Genomic DNA, 25,907 nt, shown 5'->3' on the forward strand with positions numbered 1-25,907 from the left:
CTAGTAGTAGTAGTAGTAGTTAGTTCTAGTAGTAAAATGTAAATACACAAGAAAGTGGATGGGAAAACGGTGCCGCGGTAGCTCCATTGGTTAGAGCATCGCACGCCTATGGCAAGTTTTCTCAACCACTTTCATTGCCATTAATTTGTCATTTCTTTAATTCAATTAGAAAGTAGAAGTAATTTCTCTTCTGTTGTCTTTGGTGTCTTCGTTTGTTTGTTTCCAAGGATATAAACAGAAGGAGTAGTACTGCTGACAAATATATTCTAGACTAAAACACCATCTCTGTTCAAGACAGTAATCTGTCGGGTGTAGCCACCCGACGGCATGCAGTGGTAAATTCTTGTAGAATATATGCTGCTTCTACCCTGATTCTAGCTTCAGCTTAAGATAAATTATGACGGCCCGAACAATGAGTTTCTTCCATTGGATGCGGATGGCAGTTGGCTTCAATGGGGCTTGCAGAACTTCAGCAATTGACCGAGGTACAATACCCAGGGTAGCAGCGTGTCTTGTGGGATCCCAAAATAGGCCAAATGGTGATGCAGACTGTCACAATGACAATGCTGAAAAATACAGTATAGAGCGCATTACTACCGTTATTTCAGAAAAGCTGAGATCAACCACACAGCTATGGCATATTTTTAATCTACACTTGCTCATGCTAAAGTAGCTTCAGCATGCCACAAAATACTGAAGTGCTGGCTACAAATACTACGAAAGTGTTACTTCACAATTGTGCGCAGCAAAAAGATCCTGTCGCAGCTGCAAAGCACCACGGGCAACTGATGACCTCGCCCATCATATTCATGCGATTTAAAACAAAAATTATATGACAGCTGAAGGGGAATAAAAAATTAATTTGATTTCATTGACCTGGCTTTTTCATGTTTGTGGTTCTAAATAACACGGTGTCCATTTCGCCATTTTGTGAATGTGGGGACACGTAACATGAATATTTTTACAAAGTTTATGAAAATAAGCACAGACTAATTAGCGGGTAGGTTAGTCAAGTACTTCTTCAGCGCCTAGCTTTCAGGGAAGCGAGCTGCTGCGATTTGTACAGGCAGGCACCATATCTATCGTTGCTTTCAGGTCTGCCAGAAGCCTTACTGTGCAGCACAGGCGTTGATTTTTTCATCAGCTGGTCCTTCCAAAGCCCACATCCTGCACCAGAATGCCAAAACTTTTATGTAGACAGGGCGCTCGCGCGCTAAGTAAATTCAATATACCTATGCAACGGAAAAGAAAAGACGTAGCCCAACTAAAAATATGTCGAAATTGCGTGAACTTGAAAGCATAGTTTACGGAACGCACATCAGCTGCTACCACATAGCACACTGAAAAAGCTAAGACGAAAAAACAAATGGCGGGGAAGTATTGACAAGTGAATTTTCGGAAGATTAAAACATTGCGTAGCGCATACGTGAAGTGAGAAAGCACAGGAAATGCAGGCACCAGTGCTGGCTCGTTGACCATATGTGCTACAAGTTGAGCAAGCCGACTGACCACCACGTCTTCTAAAACAAAGTACAGGACTCAAAAGACGCTTTTTTCTCCCAACCTGCTGGAGCTACGCACTCAACCATATACGCATTCTGCCACATGTATACTGTAACTGCTTCTCCTCTACCGAAAGATTTCATACGCGATACTGGAATGATCGTTGGATGCAGGCGCCGATCCGTACCTTCCACATTTTCGTTTAAAAAAGCGAAACCAACAACAGATTGTCGTGCCTAATCTGCCACAAGTTCCCATTAGCAAAAAAAATATATATATATATGTGTTTTGCACAAGCTTATGCAGCCTCGAATATGTTCCAGGTACTAATTAATGCCTGCAACATAAGCAACTGGAGTCAATCATGCTTGTGCACATCGGAAACGGCTTATCGACAGCGCCGCGGCAACCTCAAGAAAACCTCATTAACATACTGTGCTTCCATGAAAAAATGGCTCACTCACCCACATTTTCTGTCCTGTTGTTGCGTTCAGCAAACTCGCAGCACCACTCGGTCTTGAAGGTAAACAAAGCTGCCCATCGGCCGTTCCATCTGTGGCCTCAGAAGTCATTCAGGCTCGGTCACCATACGCAGAAGGACAGAATTGCCCATCATAACCGCGTTTAACAACCGCAACGTCAGTCACCAATGAAACACTAGGAAACAAACAGCAGCGGACAAATGCCGGCGCAAATTATCTTGGTTCTCAGCCATGAGCCATGCTCTCAGCTGTTGGGATGCGATTGTTGCCAGACCTCAAACACAGCTCCCGCTTGCTCTATCAGTCGAGCGCTCACAGTGGCAGCGTTGCCGAGATAAAGTTGTGCATTGCGCCGTGTAAATTGTTTGATTAGGAGGACGAATGAACTGAAACACATATTTGTCTTAAATAATGGGACCTTTAATAAGCACATTGAAGAATAGTCTCGATATCAGACGCTTTTCTCGGTCGATACACTTCACTTAAGTCGAGGGCGCATTTTCAAGGCGTTCCTTCGCGGAGGAAAGGTGAAGTAGCGTTCATGAAACGCAACGGCGCCTTGAGTGAAGGAAGCCCCGTCGCCTCGACTTGGCTGAGTCGAGGAGAAGCTTCAAGTGAAGGCGTGTTTAAGAATACGGGGGTAAGTATTTCTCGTCGATGGACTTCAAGTTTGGCTATTGGCAAATAGGAGTCGACGAAAGAGATCGCGAAAAGACTGCCTTCATCACGCCAGACGGCCTCGACGAGTTCAAGGTCATGCCATTCGGACTGTGCTCGGCGCCTGCAAAGTTTCAGCGCGTCATGGACACGGTGTTAGTCGGACTGAAGTGGCAGACGTGCCTTGTTTACTTGGATGACGTCGTTGTCTTCGCCGGAAATTTCGACGATCACCTTAGGCAACTTGCGACAGTGTTAGAGGCCATTAAGTCATCAGGGCTCACTCTGAAGCCGGAAAAGTGCCGCTTCGCTTACGATGAGCTTCTGTTCCAAGGCCACGTAATCAGCAAATCTGGTGTCCGTCCAGACCCGCAAAAGACAGCTGCAATCGCACAGTTCCCGCAACCCATCGACAAGAACGCAGTGCGTAGATTCCTTTGCATGTGTGCCCACTACAGGCGCTTTATCAAGGACTTTTCACCCATCGCTGAGCCGTTGACACGTCTAACTAAATGTGATGTTGAGTTCAAGTGGGAAACACCGCAGGCCGATGCATTTAAAGAACTCAAACGACGTATGCTGTCGCCGCCGGTACTTGCGCACTTCGACGAGTACACCGATACAAAAATCCATACTGACGCCAGTAGCCTAGGCCTAGGTGCCGTTATAGTCCAGAGGAGAAACGGAGTCGAACAGGTGATAGCTTACGCTAGCCGGTCACTGTCAAAAGCGGGAGGCAACTATTCTACGACAGAAAAGGAATGCTTCGCCATCGTTTGGGCTACAGCTAAATTTCGCCCGTATTTATATGGCAGGCCATTCAAAGTCGTCAGCGATTGTCATGCGTTGTGTTGGCTAGCGAATATAAAGGATCCTTCAGGACGACTGGCGCGGTGGAGCCTCAGACTACAACAATACGACATCACTGTAGCCTATAAGTTCGGACGAAAACACTCCGATGCCGATTGCCTATCACGCGCCCTCATTGACCCGCTGCCGCCAATCACGATAATGACGAAGCCTTCCTTGGAATGATAAGCGCGGAAGACTTCGCTGAACAGCAACGGGCAGACCCGGAGCTAAAAGGCCTCGTCGAATATTTGAAAGGGCAAACCGACCTTGTCCCCAGTGCAATTAAGCGCGGATTATCTTGCTTCACGCTTCAAAACAATCTCCTCGTGATGAACTTCTCAACAGTCCGCGCCAACTGCCTTCTTGTTGTTCCGTCGGCGCTGCGTCGAGAAGTACTGCGCGCCCTACATGACGATCCAACCGCCGGGCACCTCGGCTTCTCCCGGACGCTATCGAGGCTACAAGAAAGGTATTACTGGCCGCGCATAACCGCTGACGTTGCCCATTACGTCAAGACATGCCGAGACTGTCAGCGACGCAAGACACCACCCACAAGGCCAACCGGATTACTACAGCCGATGATGCCTCCTTGCCGACCTTTTCAGCAGATCGGGAGGGACTTGTTGGGACCGTTTCCGACGTCAACGTCCGGAAATAAGTGGATCGTCGTGGTGACGGACTACCTCTTCCGCTTCGCTGAAAGTAAAGCTCTACCGAAAGGCAGCGCAGCCGAAGTGGCGAATTTTTTCGTCGAGAGCATTCTGCTGCGACATAGTGCTCCAGAAGTCCTCATCACCGACAGAGGAACGGCTTTTACAGCAGAGCTCACGCAAGCCATTCTGCAATACCGCCAGAAAAGTCACAGGAGGACAACTGCCTACCGTCCGCAGACGAGTGGTCTCACGGAGCGCCTGAATAAAAACCTCGCCGACATGCTAGCAATGTACGTCGACGTCGAACACAAGACCTGAGATGCCGTCCTGCCGTACGTAACCTTCGCTTACAACACGGCGGTGCAAGAAACAACACAGATCACGCCGTTTAAGCTGGTTTACGGCAGGAACCCGCGACGCTCGACGCCATGCTTCCGCACGTCACTGAGGAGGAGAATCTTGGCGTCGCTACCTATCTACAGCGCGCCGAGGAAGCCCGACGGATTAAGAACCAGCAGCGTACCGAGTGCCGGCAGTGCAACCTCCGACGACGCTTCGTCGAGTACCAGCCCGGTGACCGTGTTTGGGTTTGGACCCCGATACGTCGACGAGAACTCAGTGAGAAAATATTGCGACGTTATTTCGGACCCTACACGATCATCCAACGTGTTGGCGAACTGGACTATGAGGTCGTGCCAGACGGCATTTCGCAGTCACAGCGGCGCCGGGCACGATCTGAAATGGTCCACGTAGGGCATCTGAAGCCCTTTTACGCACGCTGAAGAACTTCCTTATTTTGTTGTTTTCTTTGCTACGAGTGCTTTTCTTTATTATTTTCGTTTGTTTGCAGCATCAGGTCGATGCTTTTTAAGAGGAGGGTATTGACACGTGTGCTTATCTTTATCGGGCGACACGTTTCACCACCTAACAAATGTTATCGCACAGCTCAGGACGCGCCTGCATGTATCGGAAGCTTCTGGAATGTTATCGATGGTTCCATCCGCTGTCTGTGTCCGAACCTTGTGTAAACTCATTGCATGTGTGCGCGACGAGAATAATGTAGAACTTTGTGGAAGACACGCGGGTCCCAGCGATTAGTCTGGAACATTCGACGATTGATGTACAAAAGCCGACGCACTTGACGCGTTGATCAGATTTTCGACGAAATACCGACTGTGTTCGCCGCTTTCGTTGTGCTTTAATTGCAGCCTGTTTTGTGGGCACAGGTTCGCCCAATAAAAGCTAGTTTTGCCTTTCACAGTATCGCTACTGTGTTCTGTGACGTCACGACCGCGTGACAATATCAGTTAGAGGCGCAAGCCGCGCAAGCCGCATGCGCCGCGCGGTTCTTCGAAGAACCATCAGATGGCGCTCGCCTCTGCGCATCCGCGGCAGCGGGGGTCCCGGCCATGCGGGGAAAAGAAATAAGAAGCACAAAGGTCGCCTTCGTGCACAGCCTTTGCCACAAGCATTTCCCTTTGTTGATTACGGTTGCATAAATTGCTGTTGCCGAGAAGCGGCAAAAGTAGCTTTTGGAACCGGCAGAGGAGCGACAGAAACTGGTGTTCGTGACAAAAATTACAGAAAATGCTGAAATGGAATTTAAAAAAAATTAAACAAATGCCGCTAAGCAGCCAAAATAAGTGTTGTCGTCTATTGCTTGAAATATAACGTAGCGAATATACTCTAAAGCTCCCTTTCAAGCGCTTGAACCTATTGGTAGCAACATATTGAACTTATTGATAAGGTCGGATTCTATTATTTTCTTTCTCGTTAAGAATGGTAATTTGATTGTAAGATATTAAGTTCATCAAAGTTATGACCTGGCTGGTTGAAATGCTCAGCGAGGGCTTTGTCAAGATTTTTAGATGTCCATGCCATGTCCGTTTAATCTGGCGTTCATTGATTGTCCCGTTTACCCGACATATTGATTATATGACCTGGCTAGTTGAAATGCTCGGCGACGGCTTTGTCAAGCGTTTTAGATGTGTCCGCGCGATGTCCGTTTAATGTGACGTTCATTGATTGTTCCGTTTAACCGATGTATTGATGATATGACCCGGCTGGTTGAAATGCTCGGCGATGGCTTTGTCAAGTTTTTTAGGTGTGTCTGCGCCATATCCGTTTAATGTGACGTTCATTTATTGTCCCGTTTAACCGATATATTGATGATATGACCTGGCTGGTTGAAATGCTCGGCAACGGCTTTGTCGAGCTTTTTAGGTGCGTCCGCGCGATGTCTGTTTATTCTGATGTTAACTGATTGTGCCGTTTCAACGACATATTGTTTCTTACAAAAGGAATATTCAAGCATACAAGTAATATCCAAACATGTATAAGTAAAGCTTGATTTGACTTCGTGTGTATAACTATTGGCGGTGCTTTAAATTTTAATGTTACCTTGAAGGTGCCTGCAGGTTTTGCACCTGGGGCGACAACATGCTTTTATTGTGGGGCAATGGCCAAGGCTGACTTTAGCGTGCACTCACAAGTCTTTAAAGTTCCTATTGCGATGATAGGTAACCCTTGGTACATCTGGGAACGCTTTTCACAGGTGCGCTTTACTTCATAATATTGGGTGGTATTTTCGTAGGATGTTGTTTACGTTTAGGAATGCATTAGACTATTTTGTTATGAAGTGCTGCTGTCTTTCATGTTCTGGTGTAGGTTCTTTCTTCGCTAATTCAGAGTGTCTCTCCAATCTTGACGCGACATCATAAGCGCTATCGAGAGCAACTTGAGGATAGTTTGTATCTGCAAGCGTTTTTTAAGGTCATTTAGGTGGTGGATATAATTGTGGTCTTCGCTGCAGAGTCTTCTTATTCGTTTCGCTTGTCCGCCAAAAATTCCTTGCTTGCAGTGTCGCAGGGGATGACTGTTGTAGTCTAAGTATTGCTGGCTATGCGTACGCTTCCGGTAAAATGTCGTTCTCAGTTTTTCTTTGTAGGTCGTCGTGTCGAGGAACATGATCTAAGAGAGTGGTGAGCAGTAAATTTAATACTCGGGTGAAAGCGGTTCAAATGACTAATTAAGTCTATTAACCCGCTTGCGCCGTGTTCCCATATTATAAATATGTCGTCAGTGTAACGAAGCTAGGTGGGAGTATAAAGGGTAGGATATCAACAGGTGTGGTTTAAGCTGTCCCATGAAAATGTTCGCATACGTGGGAGCGAATGGTGGTCCCATGATAGTGCCGAAAGTTCGCAGGTAGTGAATAGACTCGAATTCGAAGTAGTTGAGCATGAGAACTAACCTAAGAGAGACAAGTAAACTTAAGGAGCGTTTGCTTTGGGATTGATTGCGAGGGATTAAAAACGGCTTCGATTTGTTCACTCATGGGTATGTTAGTGCAAAGGGCAGAAACATCCAAAGTCGCTAAAATAGCGCGGTCGGGAAGGATTGGGTTGGCGTTGATGTCGATAATTCGAAGGAAAGGCGGCGTGTTGTGAACAAAAGACGCTAGGGCTTTAGGGATTTTTGACAGGTGGTGATTTAAGAATTTAGTTAGTGACTGATTAGGTGTCTTGTAATTAGACACTATAGGCCGACCTGGCATTTCTGCTGTAAATATTTCTTTGATGGGAACTTTTTGTACGTTAGGAGGAAGATAAAGGCGTCCTAATGTTTTGTTCTTGGGCATCAAGAAGTGATATTCAGATTGTGTGGTTAGTTTCCTGGACAGGATCTCCGCTATTGTGTTTTTTACAATATTGTGTTTCTTTAATGTTTTCCTCTCTGTCCCCTTTCTAATCTATATCTTGCATCCCCAGTATAGGGTAGCAAACCGGAGACTGATATCTGGTTAACCTCCCTGCCTTTCCTCTATCTCTCTCTCTCTCTCTCTTCACGATATTGCTGCAGTCTGAAGTAGTATTAGAGTCGATTTTCTGTATTTGGTGCGGTTTCTCAGTTGTTTGGAGGGAACGTGGTCTGACGTTTTGTCCCACGAACAACGCAGTAAATGAATACGAACTCTACAAGATATAAGGGAATTTTCAAGACGCATGATCATCAATGAGTTCTTTTTCGATGCTACAGAGGTACGAAAACCAGATGGACTCTCATAGGGTACCTAGCACGTGGACACCGGAAACTGAACCATGCCCAGACCTGGATTTATACATAAAGCTGATCTCAAAGGGAATTCTAGAGTCAACGCGCCATTGCGGGAATCGCAAAAATTTGTCCCCCGATGAGCACCAAATCCATAAAGAACTCGCAGAAAGGGAATATATTGTAATAAAACGAGCAGACAAAGGCGGCAGTATCGTAATCTGGCCGATACAATGTTACAAGACTGAGGCCTTCAAACTACTGAGCAACCACACCCATCCATCAGAGAAAACCCTACTCTAACCCAACCTCAGACTAGAGCAATACTGTGAAAAATAAAATAGCGGAGCTCCTGTTCAGGGAACTAACCAAGCAATCCAAATATCGCTTCATGATGCCCAAGAACACAAAAGCTGGCCGCTTTTATCTTCTTCCTTCTTTTATCTTAGTTCCCATCGAAGAAATATTTACAGCGGAAATCCCAGGTCGGCCTACTGTGTCTAATTGCAACGCGCCATACTAAGACACTGTCTAAATTCTTAAATAATCCCGGCCACGGCGGCCGCATTTCGATGGGGGCGAAATGCGAAAACACCCGTGTGCTTAGATTTAGGTGCACGTTAAAGAACCCCAGGTGGTCAAAATTTCCGGAGTCCTCCACTACGGCGTGCCTCATAATCAGAAAGTGGTTTTGGCACGTAAAACCCCAAATATTATTATTATTATTAAATTCTTAAATCACCACCTGTCAAACATCCCGACTACCCTCCCATCTTTTGTTCAAGACACGCCAGGCTTCCTTTAAATTAAAGACGGCATCAAAGCCAAGCAAATCCTTTGCGACCGCGCTATTCTAGTCACTGTGGATGTTTCTGCAATTTACACCAACATACCCATGGGTGAAGGAATTGAAGCAGTTTCCAAATCCGTCGCAATCAATCCCCAATCGCATGCTTCTGAAGTTTACCTGCCGCTATTTAGGTTAGTTCTCACGCTCAACTATTTCGAATTCGATTCTATTCAGTACCTGAAAGCTTTCGGTACTAGCAAGTGAACACCATTCACTCATGTATGCGAAGATTTTCATGGGACACCTTCAATCAGACCTGTTGAAATTCTACACCTTAAACCCCCCCCTATCTTCGTTAGCTTGACGACATATTTATAATATAGGAACGCGGAACAGGCACTTTAACAGATTTAACCAGCCATTTCAATCGCTTTCACTAGAGTATTAAATTTACTACCCACCACTCACCTAGTCAGATCAACTTCCTCGACACGACGATCTACATAGAAAATGGAAAGCTCAGAACGACACTTCCCTGGAAGCGTACGGATAGCGAGAAATGTCTAGACTACAACAGTCATTACCCGCGACACGGCAAGCAAGGAATTGTTGTCGGAGAAGGGAAACAAATAAGAAGAATCTGCACCGAATACCACGGTTATGTCCACCACTTTAAGGACCTTGAAGCAACGCTAGCAGAAAGAAATTATGTGCAAACTGCTCTCGATAGAGCTAATGATGTCACGTCAAGATTGAAGAGACAGCTGGAATAATCGAATAAACAGCGTACACCAGAATCTGACAGACCGCCAGCCTTTATAACAAGTTATTATAAAGCGGTCCCAAGCATAAACAACATCGTACGAAAATCCCACCCAATATTATAAAGTAGCGAGCGTCTGAGAAAAGCACTCCCGGATGTACCAAGTGTTACGTATCGCCGCAACAGGAACATTAATGACATGTTAGTGCACGCAAAAGTCAGCCAACACCATTCAACCGTAATAAAGCCTTTTGTCTCCCCAGGTGCAAAAACTGCAGGCAGCTTCAAAGTGGCATAAAAATTAAAAGCACCTCAAATTGGCACACACACGAAGTCAAATCTAGGTTTACTTGTACAGGGTGGTTCTTTATGAAAGGTAACACGCGAGTGCATGGCCCGTGCTGTGCGGAGGTAGAGTCCCTTGATAGTTTGAAAGTACTGCCACGCTTTGAAATGTGCAGCCGCCGCGCGATCGCCTCTCCTCCTCCTCGCCCCTTGCGCGTCCCCCTCGCTGCAACCAGTTCTGCACCCATTATTCTGCACGGCGATTGGTCTCCCGGCCGTTGCTCTTAGAAACACACGGATCTTGCGTTTTGCTTGTGTTTCTCTTCTTCGTTCCTGCCATTTTTCTCCTCAGCTCGGCTGGTTCGGCGCTTAAGCTCGGCGTAGCGAACGTTGTACGTTGTGTTTCCTGCTCTATTTGAGCTTGCGTACGCTGTGCTGCTGCGCATATAAGTGCAGCAAGAAGCCTGCAGATGGTTTTGTCGTTTTTACGTTACCACAAGGAAAGCGTGACGGCTTGCGCAGGAAGCAGTGGCTGCATGACAACATTGGCGGAAAGAAATTTTTTCCGACAAAGAACTGCGTTGTTCGCGAGGTGACACGTCTTTCTTATAGCTCGTAGCGAAGCAACCTCTAATGCTGCTTTTTTTTTTCTGGCCTGCTCACCAGCGTTGTTTTTTCGGCAATTTGGACGTTGCATAAAAATGCGGTTGTCCTTCGTACGCTTAATATTTCGCGCGGCTCCATCACCTCGCACGTCACCAATTGTTATTTAGTCAGAAACACAGCACTATAGATTCTGCATTCTGCTGTGAACAATTACGTGCGAAGATACAGCCTCTCGATCGCATTTTTCGCGATGTTAGGATCTGTTGCATGTTTTACTGAAAATTGAAATAGCGGCTTGTAGAGGAGCTATTATTTCTACCTCACGTCAATCTGTGTGGCAGTCAGATACAATGAATGCAAGCCCTGAAAAATTAGTGACAAATATACCCGTGGTAGTGCAGATGATGAGCGCTAGCTAGTCCACATTGCAGTTTTTTAAGTTTTAAGATGAAAGCCTTTATATCTGTTTCAAGGTCGCGTTGTGAACATATCACGTGACCCAAGGAAGGCCAGAGGCGACTCAAAGCATGTCCACACCTGTATAAGATAATGATTAGCCAAGTTAATGATTCATTAGTGATTGAATTAAGGTGAATTAGAGAGTATGAAGGTGGATTAGGGTGTATTAAGGAGTATTAAGGTGCTTGAATAAATACTAAGGTGTATTAAATAGGATTACGGTGAATGGAGGAGGATTAGGGTGGATTAGGGTTGATAAAGGAGTATTAAGACTGATTAGGGTGGATTAGGGTGTAAGAGCGCGTGAACATGGATTAGGGAGGCTTAAGGTGGGTGCACGACGATTAGGGTAGATTAAGGTGGATTAGGGTTGATCAATGCGTATTAAGACCGATTAGGGAGGATTAGGGTAGATTAGGGTGGTTTAGGGCGTATTAAGCAGAATTACGGTGGATTAAGCTGCATGGATAAGGATTAAGGTGTATGAAGGAGGATTAAGATTGATTAGGCTGGACTACAGTGAATTAGGGTTGATGAAAGACTATTAGACTGATTAGGGCGGATTAAGGTGCATGAACAAGGATTAGGGTGGAGTAAAGTAGATGAAGGAGGACTAAGGTAGCAAAGCCTATTGCAATGCACCTTAATCCATACTAATCCATCATCCACCTTAATCAGCCTTAATCCTCGATAATGTATATTAGTCCAAATTATTTCACCATAATCTACCTGATACTGCTTCATCGACCTTAATCCTGCTAAATGCAACCTATTCATCCTTAATCCACGCTAATCCTCGTTCATTAATTTTAATGTAGCCTAATCCACGATAATTCTCCTTAATGCACCCTAATGCACCTTCATCGACATTAATCCACCATAATCCTCCTTAAGGCACCTTAGTCATATTTAATCTATCCTAATCCTCGATTATTTAATCCACTATAATCTTACCTAATGCACCTTAATCCACCTTCATTCACCCTAACCCACCTTCATCGACTTTAATCCACCTTAATTCTCCTTAACACACCTCAATCCTCTTTAATACAGCTTAATTCTTCTTAATCCAATGGCTAATCAATCATTACTTCGCTAATCAGTAATCATCTCTTATACACAGCTGCACATGCTTTGGTTCGCTTACGGCCTTCCTTCAGTCGAGTGGTATTTTCTGCAGCTCACAACGCGACCTTGAAATATGGATCTAAGGCTTTCGCTTAAGCCACACACAAAGGGATGTGCAGTAGCAATACTACATCAGCCGCACAAAGTAAAGAATCTCATCACGTGGCAGAAAAATTCTCTGGAGTATAGAACTCGTCTCAAAGCTGCTTTTACATCACTATACTCAGTTCATAGGGCTTTCAAAAAAAAAAAAAAAACCAGCCTCCTCATAAACGTTGCCTTCAGTATTATCGATGCTGTTATCGGCATTTCTCAAAATTTTCAGCCGCACTAGGGCGTGCAACTGGCTCAAAATAACACGTCTCTATAGAATGCCACGGCCGGTCCGTGGAAGCCCAGGATTGGAGTGGATTGGAGATAACTTTATTTATGCCTGCAGTTGGGCGCGCGCGCGCCCCGACGAGGGCCTACGTCATCCTCGAAGTCGCCGTTACTCGGCTCGGGTCTCCGCTCGCCGTTGCCGGCTCGCTGGGTCCGTGCCTTTCGAGCGCCTCGAGGAGCTGCTGGACGACCCAGAGCTGATCGTCTCGGTGGTAGCTCTTCGCGGCTGCCTCGAGCCGCTGTGGAAGTGCTCTTGATTTTGAATCTTCTGAATATTTGACGCAGTCCCACAAGATGTGCGTGTAGTCTGCAATCTCCCTCCGGCAGACTCTGCACATATCTGTCGGATATGTCTCGGGGTACATATGATTCATCAGTCTCGGGCTCGGTAGCGATGCGGTCTGGAGTTGTCTCAGTACTACCGCCTCCGCTCGACTCAGTCTCGGGTGCGGGGGTGGGAGAGTCCTGAGAGCCAGGCGGTAGGCCTTCTTGATTTCACTGTAATCTATCATGCGGTCGTTGGTTCCGAACCACGTCGGACGGTCTGTCGCCGGGGTGCGGTTGGTTAGCGCTCGCGCCGCTGCGTGTGCCGTCTCATTATGGTTCTCATTGCGTCCCGATGCGTCGCCCGCGTGCGCCGGGAACCACTTGAGTCGTACTTTTCGTTTTTTTTAGTTTGACCGCTCGCAGTACGCGCTCAGCCTCCCTGCAGATTTGGCCTTTGGCGAAGTTTCGCACCGACTGTCTTGAGTCACTCAGCACCGTGTGGCAGTCTGCGTCGGCGATGGCCAGGGCGATGGCTACCTCCTCCGCTTGTTCCGCTCCGGCGCTTCTCACGCTCGCTGCCGTCCTCGTGGCGCCGGTTGACGCCTCTATGACGACCGCTGCGAAGGCGTTCCTTTGGTATTCGGCCGCGTCCACGTACCGCGCGTGTTCGTCGTTGGCATGCTGGTCAATGAGAGCCTTGGCCTTTGCCGCTCTTCTTCCCTTGTTGAACTCGGGATTCATGTTCTTCGGTATGGGGCCGATTCTGGTCTGGCGTCGGACCTCTTCGGGGACGGGGAGCTTCATCTCCACCTCGTTCGAGCGTCTAATTCCCAGATCCTCCAGTATCTTCCTCCCGGCCTTGGTCATGGACAGCCGCTCCAGTTGAGAAGTCGGTTGCGCTTCGGCTATTTCTTCGAGCGTATTGTGTAATCCGAGTTGGAACAAGCGGTTCGTGCTCGTGGACTCGAACAGGCCCAGAGCCGTCTTGTGCGCTCTTCTGATAAGCACGTTGATTTTGTTTTGTACGTGTTGCAGCCATCTGTGGTAGGCTGCAACGTACGCGACGTGGCTGATGGCGAAGGATTGGACGAGCCTAAGTAGGCTCTCCTCTCTCATGCCAACCTTTCGGGCAGTGACTCGTTTTAGGAGTCGAATCACGTTGGCTGCTTTTGCCCTGAGACGGGTGATAGTTTCGCCGTTTCTTCCGTGCTTTTTGATGACCATGCCTAGGATCCTAATTTTGCCGACCTCGGGTATCACGTTGCCGGATTTCGTGACGATTCTGATTTTTTCGTTTTCGCGTTGTCTGGTCTTGCTTCTGCTGTTTTTGGTAGGTGGGAGTATGAGAAACTCCGATTTGCTCGGCGAACCTCTCAGTACGGTGCCTTCCAGCTGGTCTTCTATTGCGTCGACAGCGGCTTGCAGCGCACCCTCTATGTGGGCGTCGCTGCCACCGGTCACCCATAGCGTGATATCGTCCGCGTAGATGGTGTGCCTGACGCCTTCGATGTGCCCGAGCTTCTCGGCCACTCCGATCATAACCAGGTTGAACAGCATCGGCGAAATGACCGATCCCTGCGGTGTGCCGGTGCTCCCGAGCTTCTTCTCTGGAGTCTGTAAGTCGCCTGCTCGTAGCTCGACAGTCCTGTCCGTGAGGAAGTCCTCGATATAATTGTAGGATCTTTCCCATGTTGAGTTTGGAGACTTGGGACAGAATCGCCGAGTGTTTCACCTTATCGAAGGCGCTCTGCAGGTCCAGCCCTAGGATTGCTTTGTTGTCGCGGGTGCTGCCGCCATCATCAATGATTTGGTATTTGAGCTGCAGCATCGCGTCCTGCGTGCTGAGGTGCTGTCTGAAGCCGATCAAAGTGGCCGGGTACAGCCCTTCTCGTTCCAGGTAGTCTTGCCACCTGTTGAGCAGGCCGTACTCCAGCACCTTGCCCACGCAGGACGTCAGCGAGATGGGCCGGAGGTTTCGGAAGCCCAGGAGAAAACATTGGCAGAGGCTTAGCTTGGCTAAGCCTAGTGGATTGCGAAAGCAATCTTCTGTTCAGGTTGTAGAGTTCCATACTGCTCATCGAACGTGTAGATGCAGTTTCGTCGCCATTTAAAGCATCAATAAGGCTTGCTGTCGAACGATCAGGTGTCGCCAAAGTCGCGTCATGCATGATACTTGTAGATGCACCCAGATCAAGAGATGTTGAACGCATTCGCCTGGCTGCATAATATGCACGTCGTTTAGCTAAACGCTGTTCCCGCTCTTCATCCGTTTCTTCCGCACGCCGCCGCTTCTTAGCTGCATCGTTGTAGCTTCACCTTATACACATCATCCGACATACCGTGGAGGATTCGCTGGGACGACTGCGACGAGCCGAGTTCGGGGGCCGCTTTTCCACAGCTGGCATGACGTCACGTAGACCGAGCGCCGCCCCCCCCCCCCTGCAGCTGCAGCATGGAGGATTCGCTGGGATGATCGCGACGAGCGGAGTTGGGGCCCCGCGTTTCCACAGCTGGTATGACGTCCCACATAGGTTACGCTGAAGGTCAATGGTGGATTCTCCGGGACGACGGCCAAGAGCGGAAACCTCAACCAGTATTGCTTTCGCAACAAAAAGCGTGCCGTGCACACTCGGCGGGCGAGGAGAATCGAGGAGAAGGGTGTCGCTACTTTCAAATTATCAAGGGGATTATGCGGAGGCTGCTTAGAGCGCCAACAACAGGCAGCAAGGGGAAGCACGTCTGCTTGGGGTTTTATATGTTGGCGGCAAGAATAACCAGGCATGGCCTGCTAGAATTAGCTAGAACGCCCCCCCCCCACCCCCCTGCTCGCATGACTGTTGCGCAAAGAGCGGGGCCTGCAGCGCAACGTCTCCTGATAGAAAACCACGTTCGATACGCAAGCGCACTGGAAGCGTGGAAGCGGCAGCATACGCCCAGTAGTTAGGTACTCCTAGCGTACAGCCATCAGCACGCTTAATAAGAACGCCCCACCGCGTGGCCTAGACCGGCTTGGACGGACACCAGCGCCGCGAAGTGTTGTGCTCTGTTATGTCGCCATGTTTGCGGCGGCTTACGATAGCTGGAGCGCAGCTCCATTTGACTGCTCGTCTTGTCTTTCGCTTGTGCCTGACCGGCGGCGAGAGTGCGCTCACTTGACATGTCCGTTTCGCCACGTTTCGCCCGTGGCTGCGGTGTCACGCGCATCCAGAAAACACGTTGCGGTTTGCTTATCTCGACAAAGCAAAATGGCGGGCGATAGCTCACGCGCCTTTCGGGTTTGGCCTCAAAGCTGGCGCTTTAAGGAAATGATAAATAGAGAAAGGAAAGCAGAATGCAGGTTTGTGGCGTTTGTAAGTGCAGGACACTAAATATATCTGCAATTCCGGTGGCATAGTTATTCATGTTCATTTCTATATATTTTCTGACAGCGCGCATCGGAGTGCTCTGGCGAGGTGCTCTCGTAGGTGCCATCCGCACCAAAAATTGCGACGCAGCCGTTCGTCGTACAACGTTCCGTGTGATGTCATACACGCCTGTCTCTCTGTTTGCGTAGTGCTTAAAATTCGAAAAAGTAACGACTGATCGCCTGAAAAAGCACGCACATCCTATGCCCTGTGGCAATCGACGTTATGCGAAACAGTGCGCGCGGATCCTACCAAGTTAACGAAACGACCATGAGAGCACCAAGACGTAGGCGGCTAGATAGATAGATAGATACTGTTAAAGTGGCAAATGTTCGCGAAGAAATGCATCGCATTTATTAAGCTCAATTCGCAAGCCGCAACCAAACCTGCATGTCTTTCCTAAATGACATGTTTTCGCATTCCCATATGTAAGCAGTCTTAAGTGTCTCTGCCGAATCGTTTCCTTAGGAACATACAACCATTTAAAATATTAACTTATTAACTGCAGTTTGCCTTTTTGAAAACTAGCGAAAAAGGAAACGCGCATTGCAAAGTGTCAAACGTGACACTGTGAACAAAATCGGGAAACCGCTGTGTAAGTAACCAAGATGTGCACCTTATGAACACTTATAAGCTATAAGATGCTACCTTTCGATACATTGCATCTATGGCCCCCAGAGTGTTTCTAGTTTTCTAAAAAGCCAGTTTCTTATCCGCCAAGATGCCACTTGGCGCTTTTCGGCAAGAACTGGACATTAAAAGTTTATCTTGAATGGCATCCGCGCGCGTATTTTGCCCAGGACAAGCGCAGTTCTTCCGACCGTGCATCTTTAGTGCATCGTGGACTAAACAGGAAGCCAGACACTAGCGAGAGCATTCCAATGCGCGCTGTCAGAGAATATAAGAAATGAAGAACATGGACAACTATGCCACCGGATTTGCAGATTGATTTATTGTCCTACATTTACAAACGCCACAAACCTGCATTCTGCTTTCCTTTCCCTATTTATCATTTCTTTAAAGCGCCAGCTTTGAGGCCAAACCCGAAAGGCGCGTGAGCTATCGCCCGCCATTTCGGTTTGTAGAGATAAGCAAACCGCATCGTGTTTTCTGAACGCGCGTAAGGCCGCAGCCACGAGCGAAACGTGGCGGAACGGACATGTCAAGTGAGCGCACTCTCGCCGCAGGTCAGGCACAAGCGAAACACAAGACGAGTAGCCAAATCGAGCTGCGCACCAGCTATCTTAAGCCTCTTCAAACATACCGAGATAACAGAGCACAACACTTCGAGGCGCTGGCGTCAGTCCAAGCTGGTCCATGCAAGGCTGCGGAGGGTTCGTGTTAAGCGTGCGGACGGCTGTACCTATATTAATGCGTAAGCATTATAGGGCTCCTTCCATCGAAACTTTGTCCGTCTGTCCGTCCGTCCGTTTTTCTGTCTGTAACGCGTGACACGATGCACTGCATGCATAGGCATACATGATGTCCTACGGAGATGTATATGAGAATGCGTAATTGCTACGTATGAATAATGAGACTTATGATTTTGACTATTTATAGAGAAATAAGTGACAATAAATATAATTAAGTGTAACGGCAATTAATGAGGGTAATTAGGAATACTGAGGCTAATTAAAATCAGTTTATGCTACATCATTAGATTGATTAATATTTCCTAAGGCTAAATAGACGGAGCCTGTTCAAGAAATAAGTACACCTTCAGATTAGTTAGTCCGAATTAAGTAATAGTCATCATTATTTATAGATATAAACACCTTCGTCATAACTTTAACTAAAGTTAATTAATTAGACGAATCTCAGCATTGTATAAATAACTAAGCCCGAAGGATAAATAAAATACCTTTACTTATTTAAGCTGAAGTTTCATTTTATTGCACTTTTCTCCTAAACCGCTAGAAATCTGGTGAGGTTTAATCATGCTATGAGGGGAGCACTTTGTACTGCAAAAAAAAAAAAAAGAGCGCAGAAACTCTACTGGAATTGTCAAAGCATAAGCATAACACCAAATCTAAGTTGAACTCCAAATTTCAACTTGGCCCACTAACTAATTTAAGTTGTCCCACGCTGAAATTTCAAGTTGGCCCACCTCCAAATTTCTCCAAATTTCAAGTTGGCCCACCCCTAGCTTTTAAGCTGGCTCACCCCGAAATTTAAATTGGCCCACCCACAAATTTATGTTGGCCTACACCCAAATTTCAAGTTGGCCCACCTCCAAAGTTCTCCAAATGTCAAGTTGGCCCACGCCCAATTTATAAGTTAGCACATTCCGAAATTAAAGTTGGCCCACCTCCAAATTTCTACAAATGTCAAGTTGGCCCACTCCCAAATTTTAAGTTGGCGCATCCCGAAGTTGAAAGTGGCACACTCCTAATTTATGCTGGCCTACACCCAAATATCAAGTTGGCCCACCCCTACTATAGGCTTCCCTATGCATTTTCGGTGGACCCTATGTATCTCTATGGTTATGCTCTCTAATAAATTTTTTTTCATTTTTTCCTCATCGCTTATAAAGCTAGCAATCATCTACATTTTCAAATATTTATGACTAAATTTCGTAACTTCGCACATTGCGCATTTTTGTTCAGATACAAGGCATTAAACTTTTCGCGTGGCGGACAGATCTTGCTTCGGTACTTGCTAAATATTGCTTACGCATTAAAATAGGCAGGGAATGCCTATTAACTAGCGTGCATAAGCTGGTCCTTTCACGCTTCCAATGCACTAACGTACAAAGTGTGGTTTGCTGGCAGCAGACGCTGTATAGCAGGCCCCGCCTGTTGCGCACCCACCTGGCGTAGAAAGCAGTCCACAGCCGCTTGTCTATCAGCCATGTATGCTTATTCTAGACGCCAATAGATGGCGCGACAAGCGGACGTGCTTCCCCTTGCTGCCTGTTGCTTGCGCTCTAAGCAGCCTCCGCAGAGCACATTCTACGCACTCGCATGTTCCCTTTCATAAAGACCACCCAGTACAAGTTCGGATGTGATTTTAATGCTTGAATGTTCCTGCTACAAGAAACAATATATCGGTGAAAGGGGACTATCAATGAACATCAGATTAAACGTACATCGCGCGGACTGCTGACAGAGAATGATACCTTATCCGTAGGTACAAGACATTGCAACCAGTAGGCATAAATGTTTCCAAAGGAGCTTTAGAATCTATTGGCTATGCTAAATTTCAAGCTATAGGCAACAACAGATAGTTTGCATTCTTAGTGTTTTTTTAATTACATTTCAGTATTTTTTACGAGCACTGGTTTCTGCCGCTCCTTCTATTATCCCTTCCACAGGCACGATAGGCCACGACCACCAGTGGAACACGTAATAGAGGGCTGCTGTGCACGGTGTTGACACGCCTGTTGATACACGACCGTTGAAACGTGGACGGACGGCCTGGTCAGTGGCCTCGTGCATAGCACTCCTTTATTCTCAATTCTACGCCCTCGCCGCTAACACACCTTCGCTCGTAGCAGCACCCACCCACCTCACGCCCTCTCCCCTTTAGATGAACCCCACCTCTATATACTGTGGCGAGGAAAGCATATGTCGCCTTGAAGACAAGTCCGCATGTGCAAATGTTGTGTCCTGCTTTCACCTTGTTGTCCTTTTTCTCATCGTCTTGAATTTCCACCTGTCGACTTCCCCCTGCTTTCCCTGGATTTATTTACAAATGCTATTCTAACTAAATCACATTCTTAGCTATGCGTTCAATAGCGTAAAAGAAGTAAAAAAAAATTGCAAGCGACATGCTAGCTGTGCTAGTGAAGATGAAAGTGTAGTTTCTGGTAATTATGGTAACATAGGGTTGTTTTCTCTTGACGTAGAAATAAGTGATGTGCGTCATTACTGCGGGTACACGCATGTAGCACATAGTTCAAAATCAGGGCGAATTCAATAGTCCGAATTCATACGAAACACTTCAAGCTCATCGGTGTAATGCCGGCCGTTAGAAAGGGGGCTTAACTACCGATGGGTCGGCAACTGTATTCGTCTCGCATTGTAACGCCATGTCGTGGCAAAGTATCCTCCTGTATTTGCGCTGCATTTGTAAATGTTTATATGTGGTCTGTTTCTGTATTTCCTGCGATGGATGTGAGTTTGCGATGACTCAGCAGCTACATTCGGCTAGCTAGTCCAAAGAGCCTCAAACGGCAAAGGTTATTTCCTTCTCCGTGAAGTTAACCTGCAAAAGGTTGATGGCGCTGAGAGGCCTACATTCCACCATAGCATGACGTATGAATTTCTATGGAAGTTTCGATGCCACGCAAGCACAAACCTTGACAAAGACTCGTAAGCAAGGTATTCCTCTCAGAACCATTACTCGCAAAAAAGTATGCTTGCCAGCTACTCGTAAATACAGTTCTCGGCATGCGCTTTTCCAAAACGTCGATCGCCTTGTCAGGGCCTTGCTTGTGACTATTAGCCTCTTACTTATCTAGTGAGGAGCTCCTGCTCCGTCGTGTTCTTTGATCCGTGCAGCTCAATATAATTAGCCAGGTTAGAGAAGGAAAGCTCTTCATTTTACTATACTGCGGAAATGAGAAGTAGGAAGAGGAACACAAGCAGGGCACCTTGTGTATTTGGCTGCTTAGATGAAAGACAAAACCAACACGAATTTTGGTCTTCTTGGCCTTTTCTCTTGCTTTATTTTTTATTTTATTTTTTTGCGGCGGGTAATAGGTCTACCTCTCCTCTCGCGACCAGGGTGAGCGCAGAGGGGTATTGTTCGCTTGTCGCGCTTATTGCCCATCTGCTTACGCTGAGTTCGTTTCTGGTTGGCTCTTGTACGTTAACAGCACTTTTGGCCTGTAGTTGCCTCGACAAACATCAACAGCAGCAGGGCTTCCGTGGGATAACGGAATTTATTGACTACATCTATCCAGCCGTACTATTCAACTTGGCATGTCAAGTCGTTCATTGGATTACCAAGTAACACACTGGAGGACAAATCCTCAAAAGATAAGAACCAATGAAAGCGGCGGGCCTTAGCGATTACTTCGAATTTGAGATCATTTACTGCCAGAATTTTTCCACAGTCAATGCAAACATCTCGTTTTTGCTTTTCTACTTTTTCCTAAGAAAATTGCCGTCACACACTACGGGGAACTGGATAGCAACCCGGTGGTATAGGCCGGGTAGTTAGCGGCAAGGGCGGCGTCGCATAAAACTCTTTTAGAAAACAAGAAAAAATGATATTCAGTAAGAAGTAATATTACTCTATGACAGTGCAAGATGTCTACTGTGAATTAGAAAACAGTTCTGACCTTTTCTTATGTGATGTATGCAACTTCCTTTCTGTAGAAAGTAGTAGTGCATATTGTGGAATCTGAACTAAGATACATTTCAGCCCCATGTTTCACTAGGGCAGGTTTAGTCAGTTTATATACACAGCTTTTTTGTTCGCAGCTGTTTCGCCAAAATCCTATGGTGATCCTCTTTATGTCGCTCGAGGCGTTACAACATTTTACTATACAAACATATTTTACTCAGATTATCTTCGTGCATCATGTTTTTCTAAGGATTGCCTTTTATACATACATGTATATATATGAACGAGAAAGAAGGATGCATTTATGACGCGTTAAAGGACCACTGCAGGTAAAAATTATTCCCAAGTCCCCCTCTACGGCATGCCTTATAATCAAATTGTCGTTTTGGCACGTAAAACCGCATAATTCTCTAATTCCAGGGAAGAAAGGACACCATGGGACCCAATTTTTATTAAACATATCGTTAGAAGCCAACAAACAGCTGAGGCCACGGCTTGGAGGCAACACCAGACCAACGCATGCCGGCCCCTGACTCTCCTCTGCGTGATGTACCCCACCCCTTCAAAAACTAAAAACTATTTGGTCCTTCCTTTACAGAGCGGGCTACCCTACACCATATCACATCGACCGGTCGAAATATCCATAATAGTGCCCCCCCCCCCTCCTCCCTCCGAACCGAAACTCAACGCACGAGAAGTGGGAGATGGTGCTGACCAGCTCGGCATTGGAGCATCAGCGAACGCCTATCGCCGGAGCCGAAAGTGCACCCACTGGCGTGGGGCCCTTAACTGAGCGCACGTGATGTGTTAGTAGATTAACAATAGGTGGTACATCGCTCTAATATGTGCCCTACTGTGTGACTTTAAAACAAACGTTTTGTAATATCCCACACCTGGAGCATTTGAGGTATTAATGTTAGTAAAAACATCGTGTTTTAAACAGTTCATAAATGTACGATAAAAGAAGCACGCATCATTTTCCATTTCTCATTGCTCTTTTTCATGTCTTCACCATAAACAGCAACGGAAAACACCAAAAAAGAAGCGCCACCGAAAAAACAACCAGCAAAGAAGGAAGGTGAAGGACATGATGTTTCTCACGCGCACAAAACTTATAAAGAAGTGAGTAAATTTATAATATTTTTTTTGTCTAACTCATTTCCGTTTATCGTTTCAAGAGTGACTGCCGCTAACATTAATTATTTTTGGACAAAGTCATGGAGTATAGGCTCATAAGATTATTTCTGTCGAAAACTAAATAAATCGTGACAAATCAAATCGCGCTATATTTTTCTAAGTGCAAATTTTAATTGGATGGTAGAGCAAAATGCTCGTTTATACCGCTTGTTGCGGCGCTAGCAACCGTGGTGCGGCAGTAGCTTCAAGAACTTGTCTATTTTCATAACTAAAACTACAGGGGATGCCCAGGGACTCGGTGATGGTTGAATCACGTCGTCTTCCAGCATTTTTGTCACTTGTTGTTGTCTGGCTTCACGTTCTCTGGGAGCCACACGATAAGGATTTTGGTGAATTGGCCTTGCCATCCCTGAAAAGCAGTTTAGTCGTGGCGTAGCATGGAGACGTCAGTTGCACGTCGACCAGAGGACCACGGACAAAAAGATCGAAATGATGTGTCGCGATGCCAGCAATGACGCGAAATGTGGCCGACGCCTCCGCAGTGAAAACAGAGTGGGCGCCTATCGATGGTGCGCCATGCGTCGGTTCTCCGAAATTGCGGCCGTCCCGTCTGCGGCTGGTGGTATGACTGGAGCGGCGTGACGGGTGCGCGCCTCGAAGCCTCCTATTGCGGCGGCGACCAAGGAGTGACTGTCGGAGGCTGGTGGTACGGCGGTGTGGTTGTAACGGGTGGTGGACATCGGACAGCGGCTGCGGAGGTCATGGGACGCTGGTGATCTTGCAGATCGGCTGCCGGTAACACCTGCCTGATTTCTTCACGCACCACTCCGGCGATTGACGCTACAGGTCTATCCACTGTCGGTGTCAGAATCTTTTGAATTTCTTCTCTGACGAGTTCTCTGATCAATTCCCGCAAGGGGTTCTGATACTCGCCAGTCACTGCGGCGGCATTGATTGTGGTGCTGGTGGACAGTCGATCGTACTGTCTGCATCTCTGATGAAGGGCCCGCTCAATAGCCGTAGCCTCTTTGATAAAGTCAGCGACGGTGACTGGTGGATTCCGCACAAGTCCCGCGAACAACTGCTCTTTTACACCTCGCATGAGGTAGCGCAACTTTCTTTCGTCAGTCATGTTCGGGTCGGCTCTACGAAAGAGGCGGGCCATGTCCTCGGCGAACATTGTTACCGACTCATTAGGTTGTTGTACGCGTAGCTCCATCATCTGCTGGGCACGGTCGCGTCGGTCGGCACTCGCAAAAGTATCTGTGATTTTCTGACGAAAGTCATTCCATGTCGTCAGGCTAGCTTCGCGGTTTTCGTACGAAGTACGGCCGCTGTCGTCAAGGGCGAAATAGACGTGAGAGAGCTTTTGCTGCTCAGTCCATTGATTAATCTGTGCGACGCGTTCATATTTGTCAAACCAGTCTTCAATGTATTCGAAGACTGCTCCGCGATAATGATCGGGAACCAGAGGATGCAGAACGGTTACTTGCTGTGGACTGGAAAACCGGCTGCTTTGGGGTGCTTGCGTTGGGCTGGTTTCGGCCATTGCGAGATGTGTGGAGCTCCTGGACAGGGGTGGTTGAAGGGGGGAGAACTCCGGGGCTAGGCCTAGCAGTCGACGACTAAAGCGATGCACGGGTGTTGAAACTGGTGATAACGCGTCCGTGCTAGAGGAACCACTCCCAGAAGGACTCCCGAGCATCAGGCGCGGTCAGTACCCAGCACCTCCACCAGTGTCGCAGTGCAACGCGGACAGTAGACAGGGAGACGTTCAAGAGCCGCAGGACAACTTGTTTAAAATAATGATGATGATGTCCTTGATGAGTTTGGCGCTTACCCACTCGCGGGGATTGGCCAAGAGTCGGGCAGACTTTGCTTAAGTGTGCATAAAATGGAGGTAAAAACCTAAAATATTGTTACATGAATTTAGCCGAGAGAAAATCGAAACGGTTCAGTAGACTGTCATGCTACGTAGAGGGAAAAAAATTATCTATAATATATCAATGCGGCAATACAGGAGAAATAAATAGAATAACATGGTCATCAATGAAATCGGTTTGATTCAATTATAAATTTTTCTAAGGCGAAGCACACATTCCTGTGTGAGTGCCCAAGCACAGATGCTCCGAAAGACAGTAGTACCGGAGTGTTCAATGGCAGGCCAAGCTGTCGCACTGTAATTTCTAATGTCATTTTCCTCACGGAGGAGAAACGCCGGCATTCCAGCAAGTAGTGCTCAATCGTCTCTAATGCATTGCAAAAATGGCACAATGGGGATATTGCCATACCAGATCGGTGCATGTAAAAATTTAGAGATGGGACTCGACAACGTAGTCTCGTTAATGTAACTTCCCTTTGTCTTGTATTGCAAAACTTCCTGCTCCAAGGGAATTGTAAGTGGCGTAGTTCCAAGGATGATTTAAGGTTCGATTGTGATGTTAAAAGGATGTATCTTCTAAACCTGGCGGACGTGATAAAACCCATCGTTGGAAGAAGGGGAAGCACTGGGCCGCTGATAGAAGCCTTGGCCAAGCTGTCTGCCACCTCATTCATAAATATGCCTTTGTGCCCAGGTACCCAAATTAATCGTAAATTTCTCAAATGACTAGGAGCCAGTGAGTAAAAAGTGTTCAATATGTGTGACTCGCCGGGAGCAGTAAGTGAGGTGCACAGCGACAAAGAATCTGTGATTATTACCGCCGTTGTCCTGGAAGATTGTAGCTTTCGTAAAGCTAGGACAACAGCTAGGAATTCCGCTAGGTATATTGGAGTGAAGTCGGGAAGCCGAATAGAAAAAGACCAGTCCAATGATGATGAGAAAATTCCAACTCCTGCCTTTTCTTCACTCTGCGAAGCATCCGTTGCTATAATTACATTAGTGTGGAGTTGATTCAAGTGATCCTGGAGTAAGCCGTTAAGAATATGCGAGGGAAGCTGCTTTGCATTATTTGGGTATAGGTCATCATAAGTAATAACTAGTGAATTTGAGATGCTGTTTTCCGTGATTATGTCATTTATATTTACGTCTAACGGATTCAATAACGATTGCGATACAATGACTTGTGGCGTGTGAAACCGTGGCCATCTGACTCCAAAAAATTGGACTCGTTGTTTGATGAAGATGGACTGGGATCTTCTTAGTGGGGATTCATAGAGCCTTATAAATGTTTGGACGGTAAGTATTTTAAATCT

The 25,907-nt window shown here is 46.9% G+C and overlaps 1 long non-coding RNA gene across 1 annotated transcript; it reads right to left on the reverse strand.

The window, feature by feature from the left end:
• Window positions 1-353: 353 nt before the first annotated feature.
• LOC142574346 (uncharacterized) lies at window positions 354-2,481 on the reverse strand. Its single transcript, XR_012826504.1, has 3 exons — window positions 1,968-2,481; window positions 991-1,167; window positions 354-566 (listed from the first exon to the last, which is right to left on the reverse strand). It is a non-coding gene; the product is annotated as an uncharacterized LOC142574346 (long non-coding RNA).
• Between the last annotated feature and the right edge of the window lie 23,426 nt (window positions 2,482-25,907).

This window comes from Dermacentor variabilis, chromosome 3 (assembly GCF_050947875.1).
Source record: "Dermacentor variabilis isolate Ectoservices chromosome 3, ASM5094787v1, whole genome shotgun sequence".
Classification (NCBI taxonomy): domain Eukaryota; kingdom Metazoa; phylum Arthropoda; class Arachnida; order Ixodida; family Ixodidae; genus Dermacentor; species Dermacentor variabilis.